The sequence below is a fragment of the Gastrolobium bilobum genome, unplaced genomic scaffold (assembly GCF_033153095.1).
Source record: "Gastrolobium bilobum isolate Gb01-03AN ecotype WA unplaced genomic scaffold, APGP_CSIRO_Gbil_v1 utg5726, whole genome shotgun sequence".
In the NCBI taxonomy this organism is placed as follows: Eukaryota; Viridiplantae; Streptophyta; class Magnoliopsida; order Fabales; family Fabaceae; genus Gastrolobium; species Gastrolobium bilobum.
In genome coordinates, this window is record NW_026896804.1 from 867,902 (window position 1) to 883,460 (window position 15,559).

At 32.4% G+C, this 15,559-nt stretch overlaps 1 pseudogene; it reads left to right on the plus strand.

Moving 5' to 3' along the window:
- The first annotated feature begins 3,644 nt into the window (after positions 1–3,644).
- LOC133302120 (B-type cell cycle switch protein ccs52A-like) lies at positions 3,645–11,155 on the plus strand (annotated as a pseudogene).
- The last annotated feature ends 4,404 nt before the right edge of the window (positions 11,156–15,559 follow it).

Here is a 15,559-nt window from a genome sequence, read left to right on the forward strand (position 1 = left end):
GCAACTTCCATTGTCTTTTATAAACTACAAAGACCTTCTTTTTATTTATTTATAAGCAACTATGTAAGTGCATGTGATTGTATCTGCTGCAAATTAGTTTTCCACATGAGCAGCGGGTGCTTATTGCTATATGTGAAGAAATTGCCTCTTCAATTGTTAGTTTTGACAAGCTTAAATGTACCCGCCGAAAGAAAGCTCTCGTCTTTCCACAAAGTTGACTCATAGATGCAACTTTGCATAAATTTAAGTATAAAAATAAAAACTACAGTTAAAATAATGGTTTTATTTTGTATACGCTAAACGTGATGAGCACTTAGTATATATTATTGATAATAATCACGAGTTATTTACTACTTGTAGAATTCTTACAATTTTCTGAAATAAAAAATAGCATAAAATATTTTAATTGAAAATGTTATATCGCAACCGCCATTCAATAGGATGTAAAAAAATGTTAGAGAAATATAATATAAAAGTATTAATAAACTTTCACTTACCTGTTAACATAGTTTATGAAAATTTGATGGATAAATCTACAGGGATTTGATCCATATTTTGAAACTTTAAATTGTAATAATAAAATATAATTATAATTATTTGGAGGTGATTTGAACCAGTCTTTACGATTCAATGTGTATGTTTTATGAGTCGGCTTGCAAAGGTCAAATAAAAAGTCACCTATTTGCATTTTCATACGTATATGGACCTCAATATAGAGAATTTCTCACTGACATGCATTCTCTCTATTGAGGTGTAATACCTTATCGCAACAGTGAATAAATGAGTAAAATGGTTAGGCTCAATTTCTGTCATAAATATTTTAATCTGATCATATCTATATATCTTTCATCTTCATATGAGAAGACATATTGCTTTCATCATTTTTATAAGTTGTCATTCTGTCAAATTCTAGAGTCACCATATCCGTAAACATTTTCTTTCTCAGTTATACCTGAAATTGCATCTGCCATGATTTTCTCTAAACTTTGTTCTATATCATTAGTACTTTAGAATACTGGTACAGTGAGATATTATACCATTTGGTATGGTTCTTTGAGTTTGAATGAAGTGAAAAAATTTAAATTTTTCTTTCAGTAAAATTGATTAGAGATGTTGGCTTGCTAGTCCATTAATTTTTTAATGGCGGGCCACTGTGGGGGATCATGTCATAGTACAGTTCGGCGATACGCACAAGAACATTCAGAAAACATGAAAGGCGGGCCAGTAATGGATTTGTACATACATAATTGCATTTGAGGCAAAGTGTGGGCCATTGGCAAAAAATTGTCAATCTCATTTAAATGGATAGGAACACCTTCAAAACCAAAAATAACAAGTAAAAGTCAAAATAACGAGTATGTGAAAATAATAAAAGTATTAATATTGAGGAGGGGCCAAACACATGGCCAATTTAAATGAATTTATTCGTAAAGGCTTTTATCCGATTAAATAAGCCAAGGCCATGGTAACTAGGGGTTGGATGATAAGCATATGGTAACAAGTTTAATCTTAACTATGTCAATTTAGTTAAACTACAAAAAATAATCATACAAAAAAATTCTTAATACTGATGCAGATAAACTGTCTTTTTCTTTGATTCAACTGGAGAAATTGATTAATCAAATTGTGTATAAGCTAACCGTGATACTCTAAATGCAGTAAGGTTTGTGATGCTCTTAACTTGAAATCGCTCATCTGGAATTACTCACATGAGCTCATTGATTAAACTTATCTTTGATATATTTTTATAAATTAAATTTATATATTTTATTGAATTTACATATATATATTTTTATAAAAAATTTCTAATTCATATTATTTTCGGTAAAATAAATTAATATTTTAAAATAAATGAATCAATTGATAAAGAAAAATTTATATTTCAAAATAATTTCATTAGAATGTGCATTTTTTATAGTAATCGAATAAAAAGTAATTTAAATTTTATATTGTAATATAATATAATAAAATTTACAATAAATATAATAATATAAGCATTTCAATTAACAAATTATTATGAATTAATGGTTGATGTTACAAATTTTCATGAGAAGGTATTGAGTTTGACACCCACAAATTGCATTCTTGAAATAATTTTGTACTAATCATAAAAAAGTTAATGAGTACAGTAGAGAGGAAATGAATTGCAGAACTAAATACCTCCATTAAAAAATGATTTTCCCGCATATCCATCCAAAAAATTGAGAATTCAAAAATCTTAGTAAAATAAAACATTCATACTGTGTTTGTATGGTTTTGTCGTAATTAAAATTGAGTTTGAATTTGTTATCCAAAAAAAAATATTGAGCTTGAATGAAGTGAAAAATTTTAAATTTTTGATTAAAATTGATTATAGATATTTGCTTGTTGGGTCCGTTAATTTTTTTAAAACTTCAAAAGATATTTATTATACAATCCAATTAAAAATACTTTTTTTCAAATCCACTTTTGAATTATTTTTTAAAAATACAAATTAATTTTTTCCACACCAATTATTTCAAAATCAATTTTACTAAAACATCGAAATAAATAGATCCTAAATCTTAGAAAACATAATTTAAAAAAGGGGAAAATGTTTATGCAGTTTCTGCAGATAAATTATCTGCATTTATTGCATAGACGACGTCATTTTGGTATTGAAATCTTAAAAATTTATAAATATAAAAATTATTATAATCCTAAAATAAATTAAAATCACAAAAATACCATAATTTCCGTCCCTAAATAACATCGTATTGAACTTAGAAAAAAGTATACAAACAAAAATAATCTCATAATCTAACAAAGATTAATAAGTTCAGCAACAACAAAAAATTTAGCATAATCTCATAGTAGCCATTACGCGGTCATGCCTCCACCCCCCCCGGTGCAGCTTTTATTGTGCAAATATGTTTCCCTTCTTGCCATTATCTTTTTATTATGTGTACTTTTATTATGCCAAAATCATTAATGATTTTTTTCTTCTAAGATCAAATTCTTATCCGTTTACAATCCTATTTGTACAATTCATTAATTTGAAATAAGTAGAAAGCAGACTTTACTCTCCTTTTTTAAAGTCTTCATTGAAATCAGGTTTAATAGATAAGTCATTTAAGATATAAAATTTCTGTTAATATCTCTATCAAATTTGATTCAAATCTTGCCAATATATTGGATCTTGTAATACTATAAAACGAACAGAAGGCATATTATTAGTTGGCAGTTTAGAATTCAAGATTGATATATGAGTTAATTCAAGATAACACAAACAAATTAAAATCATTTAAAAAAAATCGTCAAATAATTTATTTATACTAACCAATGGATAAATAAATTGTCAATATCTTCATAAATATCTTCAAAACCTTTCAATTATCGTAATGATTTAATTATAAAAAATTTCAATATATCATAAATAAAATAACCTTACATAATTAAGAAAATAAACTAAAATTAGATTCATTAAAAAAAACTGAACTTAATTTACACGCTTAAAATAACATTGTTTATGCATAAACGTTACATTAATTAAAGGAAAAGGAAAGTGGTAAATCGAGTTACTTTCCTTTTTTTGTTTTCTTATTTTACTTATTTATTGTGGTTTCATTGCCGAAGATGCACAGTGAGAATTTCCCGCAATAACGCCTGTATTTCCCGGGAAAATTGTGAGAGCTTTAAACGCAAGGCAAAGGAAAGGGGAAGAAGAAGAAAGGGTTCGTTTTGTTATTGTTATGGAGGAGTCATTCAGTGAATCTCTTTCTTGTTCTCAGCACGAGCATGTCCGGCGAATGATAAACTTCAATCAGTTCAAGTCGCCTTCAAGAACAATATACTCTGATAGGTTCATACCAAGCAGATCCGCTTCCAAATTCGCTCTCTTTAATATACCCTCGTCAGAAGAGAGTTCCACCACCTACAACACTCTCTTGCGGACGGCGTTATTCGGACCTGAAGATGCTCCGGTCACACCTGATAAACGGAGTCCGAATATATTCCGTTATAAAATGGAGACTCGACAGTCCATGGAGTCTCTCTTTATGTTCAACGATGATGAGCTTCCTGGGGTTGGGGTTGGTGTTGGTGGTGGGACACATCATAACTCTGTTAAACCTCCTCGAAAGGTTTCCTCGTCACCATATAAGGTTTGTTTGTGTCTTTTTTCTTTTTCTTTTTTCCGCTTTGAATTCTGTGGGTTTTATTTATTCAATTCAAAAACTTAAAGCTGTTGTTGGTGAGGGCCTTTATAATACTTTGTATTTTTCTCTTAACAAAAAAAAAATTGTTAACTCAAAAAAAATTTGGGTTTGAAGCTTGAATATTATACGAACCAATTTTTTGTTTTACCTTGTAAAATGACAACGTAAAATTTCAATTCAAACCAAAACCTTAACTGAGCGCCTTTGTAACTGTTTATATTATTCTCTGACAATAATAATGTTGTGCCGTGTTAGATTCTGGATGCACCTGCGCTTCAAGATGATTTTTATCTGAATCTCGTGGATTGGTCTTCCCAAAATGTATTGGCTGTGGCTCTGGGTAGCTCTGTTTATTTGTGGAATGCTTCTAGCAGCAGGGTGAGTCTTTTTTCCCTTCCAAGTTTTTTTTTTTTTTCCTTCAATGAAAATTAAGCAATGTAATTAGGGATGCTCAATTTCGCCACTTCAATTTTTCGTGGGTTATTTGCGGACATGTTTGTGATATGGCTTTGTTCTGCGAGGCAAATTGAAAATTTATTCCTTTGTGAGTGATTCGGTTTTGATATGATAAATGCAGGTAATTAGATTATGCGAATTGGGGAACAACTCTGTTTGTTCGGTTGGCTGGGCTCAACGTGGTACACGCCTTGCTGTTGGAACTAGCGATGGTAAAGTCCAGGTATGAGTTTATGTGCCAATCCAAGCTTATGCAATTGCAAGTACAGTTAGCAGTTATTAGTTACTATGGGATAACCTTGTGTTTCCTAGGATTGTTTTTCATGGATATTCTAAGCAATTTGAGTTGAGGGCACCCTTCTTTTGAGACGGTTTTTTTAAGTATCTTTTCTTTTTTTGTTTTGGTACTTATACCGCTTTCAATATTTAGCCATGCATCATATCTACGTTGAAATATAAAATACAAAAAGTTGGTTGTGTATTTATATTTCAATTAAACGAGATGAGAGATGTGGCTAAATACTAGCCACTAACTGATAAGGGTACCGGTATTCTCACAAAAATAAAGGGTACAGGAGGAGTTAGGAATCTCCTTCTTTTGGTTACTTGCTTTGAATTTTCTTCCCCTCAGTTTTCCTCATGTGTTTTAATTTGCCTCCATATTGTACTATTATATTTCTCAGAACGAAAGGCATGCATACTCTTTCTTTTCCTCAGGGAAGGTCTCTGTATAGGAGTGGCAATAACATGTGATAGCATGCGCCTAAAACAGACTATAACCATTAAGCATTGTGGATGGTGCTGGTTATTCTGAACCTGGAACCCCAATGTGTTTTGGTGGGCACACCATCTGCAAAGGAGAAGAAAGAAAAGTTGCAGAAAGTAAGGAGCATTTGTAAATGTAAACGATGATGATGCCGTACTTTTTTATTTTGATTGGCGAAAAAAAAAATTCAAGGAATCAATATGAACTCATTAGAGTGGATGGGAAGCCGTGGACGATAGCTATGAAGGTGGCCGTAAAGAACCAATTCAACCAAAAGCTTAAGCTGTTGGGTGAGGTTATATTAATGGTTTTAATATTTCAACACACCCCCTCACACGAGAGTCCACTGGGCTTGAAGGGTGGAAATTCCACTAGAAAGAAAGTGAGGGTGGTGAGGATCGAACCCGGTACACCGAGGCTCTGATACCATGTAAAGAACCAATTCAACTCAAAAGCTTAAGCTGTTGGGTGAGGCTACATTAATGGTTTTAATATTTCAACAGTGGCCAATTAGCTGCTAGACATCCTGTGGTTCAACTAAGCCTTATCAGGGAGCTGCATAGGTGTACTATCATCTTTAAGAAGGAGACAAGTGTCAAAATTCAAACTGCAAGTAACCAACAGTTTATTTGGCTGGATTATATGGAACGGAATAGAAATGGTTTAACAGTCCTTAAGGAGTAGAATATAATAGAAAAAGTTCTCATGATATTTTCTTTGTTTAGATTGTTTACGTTACAAACAAAGTTTAGGTATAATATTTTAGGATTGGTTAAAATAAAATAAAAAGCCTTGGCACAACGGTTAGTGTTGTTGCCACGTGACTCAGATGTCAGAGGTTCAACCCATGTAATAAGGTGGCCAATTTGCTGCTAGACATCCTGTTGTTTGACTAAGCCTTATGAGGGAGCTACATAAGTATGCTCTTATCTTTAAGAAGGAAATGAGTATCAAATCTCAAACTGCAAACGACCAGCATTTATTTGGCTGGATTATGTGAAATGAAATAGAAAAGATTTAACAGTCATTGCTAAGTATAATATAATAGAAAATGTTCTCATGGTATTTTCTTGGTTTAGATAGTTTATGTTAGAAAAAAGAGTTTAAATATAATTTTTTGGGATATTTAGAATATAAAAAGCCTTAGTACAACGGTTAGTGTTGTTGCCATGTGACCCAAGGTCATAGGTGGACCCTGTGTAGATATTTTCGATATTTTGTAATTTCTTTTTTCTATTTATTGGCGGTGTTTAAATTTTGAAATTATTTTGAAATTTAGATAATTTCAGTAAAACCCACTTTGTTTCCTTTCCTTTTCATTCACTTTTGGAAAGGAAAAGAGGTTTAATCAAAATGCATTCACGGGGAACTTCTCACTCCATTTGCTTCTTTTTTATTAGCATGAACACTCAAAGTGGAGGTACATCTGTGTCCAACATGTATTGCACGCTTGACTTGTCTTGGACACTTAACTTTCATGACACTTTTGTTAATACTCCAACACCTTTGTATAGTACTCTTATAACAAAATATATTAATCTTAATATTTTCCACTTGTTTGATACCTTCCGAATATGTTTTATCACATACTAGGTCTATTTTAGGTACATTTTAATATATTTTATGATGTTTTCATGTGTGTATCAAATATCACTATAATTTTTAATATATATGTCTCTGCCATGTCGTATATTGTATTTGTTGTCTGTATCTATGACTCAGAATTGTGCACTTCCTTGATCATTGTGCACCCAAACTTGGGATCAGATGTGTCCCTTTCTTTATTTTCCATTTTATTCGGTTCCATTGCATCCATTTAACCAGATGTCATGTTCAAAGTATATGACAAGACCAAATTAATACTATTTATTAACATGATTGTTTTAAAATATTATGTCATGTAATTGATATTTCAAGTTATGTAATTGTACAAATATTGGTTGCTGCTAGTCATGCAATAAAGATAGGCTGAAAAGAGTGGAGATCCCCCGCTATAAATTTGAGTTCCATCCATGTCTTGCCCTTGGCGGGTAATGGACCTATGCTTCTTTGTTGACCTCATTGGTTGGAAAGAGCAGTTCACTTACTCCTAAAGCCAGGCTGATAAGAGAAGAGAGACTCCAGTATAAATGAGAGTCTGGGTGTGATACGGGACTCACTGCCATTTAATAAATGGGACATTCAAGTCTCTCTTTTTTCTACTATCTTATTTATTCTGAAACATTATATAATACTGTTAGTGTGTTAATTGTATATCCTGTCACCTTAACTCAGTATCTTTGAGGTTCTAAGTGATCTAGGAAACATAACTTTTTTCATGATGGTGGGTCTAAGAAACTTTGGCTCCTGTTTTGGTGACTTCCGTTAGTTTGATAATTGTCTATTGATATAGTCCATAGCCATGTCACATTAGATTTTGCCTTCCTTATAAAAAACTTTGTTTTCCTGCATGGTTGAAAATTAGCATCAGATCTATACCCATATGCCCACAGAAGTGCATAAAAATAGGCATCAAGAACTCATTTACGAGGCAAAATTGAGGCAGCGTGGCTATAGGCTACTCAGTTGGCCTTTTCAGGCAAGTAGCCAGTACATTACTCCTACCTTTAGAACATTCTGCTCTTCAGACAGACTTCTCCCAAAAACATGGTTTCAAGTTATCTTTTGCTTTACTGTTTTGTGAATTGTGGTGTCAAGAATTTCTTTTTCTGTATCACATCCCCAGAACTTGCTAAGTTCTCTTTATTCGTTCTTTCAGAAACATTTATATCTAGAATGTTGCTAACCAGCATGATTTGACACGTCTTCAACTATTCTCTATGTAGATTTGGGATGCATCTCAATGCAAGAGGATGAGAACTATGGAGGGTCATCATTTACGTGTTGGGGCCTTGGCCTGGAGTTCTTCTCTTTTGTCTTCTGGTGGCCGGGATAAAAACATTTATCAACGAGATATACGTGCACCGGAAGATTTTGTCAGTAAATTGTCTGGGCACAAGTCAGAGGTTAGACTTGTTTTTATTTGCTCCTAAATAATCTGGTCTCACCAATTTGCTACCTACTGTACATGGAATTCAGCATTCTTCATGTGTTTAATTTTTTCCCCTTTTTGGTTTTTTAAAGGTTTGTGGACTGAAATGGTCTTATGATAATCGAGTTAGCATCCGGAGGAAATGACAACAGAGTATGCAACTGCAAACTATGTCAGCTTTATGGACTACCCCACTGCACTTTACTTCTCGACATTGGTAACTAATAATTTATTTTGAATGTTTGCAGTTGCTGGTTTGGAATCGACTCTCAACCCAGCCCATCCTGAAGTACTGTGAGCATAAAGCGGCTGTTAAAGCTATTGCATGGTCTCCTCATGTTCATGGACTTCTTGCATCTGGAGGAGGAACTGCAGACCGATGTATTCGTTTCTGGAATACAACCACAAACTCACACTTAAGCTGTGTGGACACGGGAAGTCAGGTATTCACTTTGGTTTACCTTTTGATCTAATACAAGGCTGGTTATTGGGTGACACTTTGAAAAGATTGAATTTTTTGTAGTTTTGGGTAATTCTGGTAACTCATTTAAAGCATGAAAGAACAACTAACTGCCAGGCCAAACCAAAGCCTACTAGATGTGAATGAGATGAATAAGGTAGAGGTTAGGGAAATCCTTGCACGTATTATCCTTATATTTTTGCAAAGACTATTTCCTAGATTCAAACACGTGACCTCTTGTCATCAAGAGAAGCTTTCCCACTTCTCTAGGCTCATTTTTGGAAGAATAAATCCAAATAGATAAATAATAACAAAAAGAAAGGGTAAAGGATCAATAACTTATTACAGCAACATTAAATCTCCCAAGTTGAAGACTTATATGGTTCTCTGTTAATGGAATCTTCATGGATCTTGTTGAAAGATAATAATCGACATTTCCTTGCAAATTTGCATTGTTGTTTGCCTTTTTCTTTTTTTGAGCAGGGAAGAATAAGAGAGCAAAAGTAATCAATGAATCGTAGCAGTTGAGTAACCTAGATTTGCTTACAGACTCAATAGTTATAGGCAACTGAAACTATTTTTTATAATCACTACTCGGGTTGGGTTTGGGGAGGGGGAATGAGGGCCTGATGAGGGGATCCACACACACAGTGCGTGCGCGCACGGCGCATACGCACCCAAAAAAAAAAAAAAAATCCAGGTTCAGAATCAAATGTGCAATGCCTCTGGGTGGTCCATGACCCGCTTGGAGTTCCAATCCAAGTGGTTTGGATGGAAATCCTTATTTGCTTTATTGATGTATGCAAAGTGAGCCATTACAAGGAAAGTAGCATCAGTTCAGTGTTCCATAGACCTTTATCACATTACCAAAATATGTCTAGAAAAACTAAATTTGACCACTCATTTCCCCACGAGTTAGATTATTGAATTTTTTTTTTTTTAAGTTTATAAATTTTTTCCAGAATTTTTCGTCTTCCAATATTGAGACAAGGATATAGGGGTTTCTTCCCTCAGCCCCATTCGTTCTCTTTTCTAAAACAAATAAACTGATATTCATTCTTTGCATATGGTAGGTTTGCAATCTTGTCTGGTCTAAAAATGTCAATGAACTGGTAAGCACTCATGGCTACTCCCAGAACGAGATAATAGTTTGGAGATACCCCAGCATGTCAAAGGTACACATCTGCTGTGATAATGTAGACATAGATTTATATTTAATTAATTTTGACATTTTTGACCTTTTATTTTTGTCCTTTTGATGCAGCTAGCAACTCTTACAGGCCATACTTATAGAGTTCTTTACCTTGCCATCTCTCCTGATGGGCAGGTATTTGGTTGTCCTTTCATCTATTCCTCTTCCTATGTGATGAGTACCTGAATATGAACAATATTTTTAATTTTCTTAACTGCATCATTTTTCTGGTTGTGACGAGTCTGATCACTCTTCCTGTTTTCTCAGACTATTGTCACTGGAGCTGGAGATGAAACTCTTAGGTTTTGGGATGTATTCCCTTCCCGGAAATCACAGGTAATTATTTGTTAAAAGATAGAGAGAGAAAAGGTGTACTATTCACTGGCCCTTGTACTTGGTTGACCATATTTTGAAGATTTGAGTTTCATTCATCCCCAACTACATGGGTATTCACTTAAATATAAATGAAGATGCATGAAATTCCGCTTAATATATTGTTCATAAAAGAGCTGCTGGTTGCAGCATCAGTTTCTTTTATTTTCTTTTTCTTTGATTAGGATTTTTGAATGCTTTGCATTCTCGGTGGATATGGCTAGTGCAGCATTCATTAATCTTATATGAAGATATAGTATATTTAGAAGTGACTATCATCATCTGATTCATCTCACTATTTATATGTTCAAAATTGTTATATGGTTGTTGTGACTATTGATGCAGGATACTGAGACTAAAATTGGAGCATCATCTCTTGGAAGAACTACTATAAGATGACTCCTTAGCATCTTTGACTCTAGTCATGTGGCATGATTCAAACTTTGGGTTGCTGGGCGGCAGAAATTTCACAACAGAAAATTGAGTGTAAAAGACATCGTTACCGTGGTCTGCGTTACCAATTGGGGAAGCTTTGCAGGTATCTGTGAAGTTTCACTATGGCTGTCAACGGTGGAAATCCGTGCTATTCATGCGAAGTCTCATTCCATATTGAGAAAAAAAAAAATTATTGAGCATCATGTTGAAGTTGTAGCCAATTTTGTTTTTCTTCCTCTATTGTTTTGTTCTTTTTCAATAGTGCTTGCTCCCTTGTATTATATCTTGTGGATAAAATTACAGAGAAACATCTCTTACATATAATGGAATAGCCTTTGCATATAGTTCTTAATTCTGCGTTAATTGTAAGTGTAAGTTTGGTGTCCCTTAAAAGTAGTGCGAAAAATTCGTAGATAAATTTTATATGAATAACTCGTGTGAGTTTTTTACAATTTTAAGGGATACGAAATTGCCTGGACTCAAAGTGAATCCTTTTTCTTCTAATGCTGTTACTATTTGTCTCTTAAAGCTTAGATGAGTTTCCGAAGTTAAAATAAAATATTAAGTCTGTATGTAATGCTAAAAACTTCAAAGCCATCTGGGCATGTTTGGTGTATAATATAGGATAAGATAGTATAAGATAAGGTCTGATAGTATAAGACATGATAGTATAAGGCCTGATTGAATTTTAATACTATCAAGCGTTTGACACGGTATTGTATAAAATAATATATTGTATAAGATAATATCATCTAGTATTTGGTAATGCACTGTATAATACTATATATGATAAAAATAAATATTTTTAATAAAAATATCCTTTAATAAAGAATTTATATAATTCTTCAAAAAAATGTCATATGATATTAATTTTTATAAAAATTTATTGATCAGTGTGTTTGTCCAAAATATAAATTAATTTTTATAAAAATAAAAATATTCAATATTTTAAAAATTAATATATTGAAAAATAAATTTTTATTTTAATAGATTAATTTTAAAATAATATATTAATTTTTGAGAATTACATTGGTCAACGATGTTAATACATCAATCTCTTATCAGGTCTTATCCCTCACCCTTAGGCCGGATTAAGTTATACATCGTTTTGATGTATTAAGGGATTATGCTGTATAAGCTTATACTATACGGTGGTCACACCAAACAACTAAAAATATCATAATATATAGTATAAGCTTATACTATCATGTCTTACACGTCACACCAAACATGCCCTAAGAGACAAGTATCCACTGTGGACGATCATGTTATCCGCACAAGAACATTCAGAAAACATGAAAGGCGAGCCAGTAGTGGATTTGGACATGTGTAATTGCATTTGAGGCCAGTGTGGGCCATTGGCCAAAAATTGTAAATCTCATTTAAACGGATAGGAACACCTTCAAAACAAAAATAACAAGTAAAAGAATAACAAGTAAAAGTCTGAGTATGTGAAAATGACAAAAGTATTCGAGTATTAATTCTCTACATATATAATTTAAAAAAAAAAAAATTGAGGAGGGAGCAAACACAAGGCCAATTTAATAAATTTATTCGTAAAGGCTTTTATCCCTTTTATCCGATTAAATGAGCCAAGGCCATGGTAACTAGGGGTTGGATGATAAGCATACGATAACTGTTGCGTTCACCGCAAGTATATTGATTGTAAAAATAATAAAATGGTGAAAAAGTATCATTTTCACAAGGATCAAGGACACCAAACAATATTTTAACTATAATTTAGACAAATCAAATTGATTTTGAAGGAATAATTTTTTTGAGATGAAAAAGGCAAAAAAATAATAAAAAGAACGTAACAAGGGAAAATAAATAATAAAGAGTAAGCAATTGCATAAGCAAATTTAGAGAATTAAAAATTGGATTTTTGAAATCAAGAATGAAATCGTAGCTAGCATTCTATTTCACCGCGGATCCTCCTTAAATGAGTTAACTCAATTTATTAATAATTTATCTTAATTTATAGCGCAATTCATCATCCACAATTTAATTGGTTAAATCCTATGTCATAATTTTTTAACCATTTAACTCAATTGAAATCTTAATGTCTTAGAAACTCCTTTTGGATTAAGTCTTGAGGGCGATGAATTATAAGATTTGTAATTTCTACAAGCCTATGCCTAGATCATGTAAGAATTGGTGTTTTACTCCTGTCAAAATTAAGATCCCAATATTCCTATTGTGAACCTTAACCCTCTTTGTTCTTATATGAATAATCAATTCATAAAAAAAATTTAGCATGAAATCCAAGGTAAACACAACAATTAGAGACAACTTATTAATAAACAATTTAACCCAAAATATCCCTAACTACAAAAGAAAAATTAGTCAGATATAACTAGTTTAAACAAAATAAAAAAATAAAAGAAATTAGATAAAGTCATGACGATGAAGAAAGGAGATGATCCAATGTTGCTTCAATCTCCTCCAATATTCTCTCTCTCTAAAAACTCTGAATTCCCAGCAATTCTCTCCCTGCGTTCAGCTAATTCCCGTTCAAGTCCTCTGATTGTTTTTTTTTTTTTTTTTCTGATTTCCTTATCTTTGCTTTTATATCCTTTGAGTGATTTCCTTTAAATCCCAATCAAATCTTTCCAGATTATGTTTAGAAGACTAGGTTTTAAAAGTGTCACGTGCCTCTGGGACTAGTAGTGTGGCTCTGGAGCTGCTAGTGCCACTAAACAGAAGCTCAAATGTATTCTGACGCTGCTAGCGCCATTCTCGCGCTAGTGGTATGAAAAATTTGAAGTTCTGATGCTGCTAGCGCAAGTCCCACACTAGAGGCGTAGAGAAATAAAGGCTTTTTGATGTGATTGGCAATGGTAGCACCACTCTGGAGCTACTAGCGCGGTGAAACAAAAGGTGACTTGTATATTAGCGCGTCCTGGCGCTGATGGTGCAGCTGGACAGGAGCTTGATCAATTCTTCACTTGAGTTCTTCAACTTGTCTTTTTTCAAAAGGGCTAAAACTCCTACAAAAATACAAGAATTTCATGAAAGTACTAATTGAGAGTGAATTGATAGTTTAATCACAATTTTCATGTCTTTTTATCACATTTAGATTGAATTTATTCTCATTTTGACCTTTAAATTATATTAAGTTGAACACACATTAGTAACAAGTTTAAATCTTAACTGTGTCAATTAAGTTAAACTACAAAAAAATAAGCATGCAGGAAATTCTTAATTCTGAGATAAACTGTCTTTTTCTTTGATTCAACTAGAGAAATGGATTAATTAAATTGTGTACAAGCTAACCGTAATGCTCTAAATGGTCTAATTAACCGCAATATGCAATAAGGTTTGTGATGCTCTTAACTTGAAATTGCTCATCTAGAATTACTCAATGAATTTGTTGAGTGAAAGTAAATTTTGACGCTTTAACTAGTAACTAGTGGCTACTACCTACCTACCTACCAACCACTGAAGAGTCTGTGTCAGCGATATGTGGAAATCATTTCGGCAAATCCATTATTGGGTGAGGCAAAAGCGCTCTTGATTTCCACAATTAATGAAAGAATAGTGCAGGTTTGGATTTGGATCATAGATGAAAAAGTGATCATATTATTTAATTATAATTATTTATTTAAAAATTATTTTTTTTTTCTCTTAATCGTCTATAACTAATTGTAATTAAATAATATGATCATTTTTCACACAAATCCAAATATGTCGGTGTTGTGGACATGGGAAGACCCGACGGAACTCACAACTAAAACGTGTTGTTTCGCTAAACACATCGGAACAGAACAAATCGAATGCAATAAACAAATTTCCCACGGTATTGAAATTCGATCCAACAGACATGGTGAAGTTCGTGCGATTCAGAGGATACTTATTTTTACAGAACTTTCAAAAAAAATCTGGTTTCTGGTACCCTGGCAAGTTTACATTATACCCGAACCAAAAGGAATTATCTAAACCGCCTTAACAGACTATGCCCACTTCTTCGAACGAAGTACGCGTGTTAGTTGGATAAGGTAATAAAAAAGTCCACGTATCAGATAACGAGGAAAAGAAAAAAAAAACGTCAATGATAATACTCGGGTTCCTTTTAAGTAACAACATATATTCGTTGATTGAAATTATAATAATTATAACCGTGTGTTCGCTTTTTCTTATGTAGTTATTACAGATAATTTATTTGTCGTAAGTCTAATATGACATCGTTTTGCGAATATAATAGTCTTTATAATTATGGTATTTTTATAATTTTAATTTATTTCAAAGTTATAATAGTCTTTATATTTAAATTTTTTAAGATTTCAATATCAAAATAACGTCGTTTTGAGAATAAATGCAGATAACTCATCTGCAATAACTGCAGAAACAGTTTTCTCTTATAATGTAATAGAAATATAAGAATCAGGTTACAGGAATTCTTGTAACAAAAAAATAATTATATACTATAGATAATGGGTAATGCTTTTCTCATGTTACATGAGATAGCATTGTCTTATGTAGAGACATAATTAGATGGATCACGTAATTAAAAGAAAAGAAAAAAGAAAAAGAAATATTGGCTCAAATTTTGATGTGTGTATAACATAAGATAAGGTTTCTCATGTAACATGAGAAAAATATTTTCCATAAATAATACATAGTTATAAGCATTATAAATTTCTTTTAATATTATAATTATGTATTATTTATT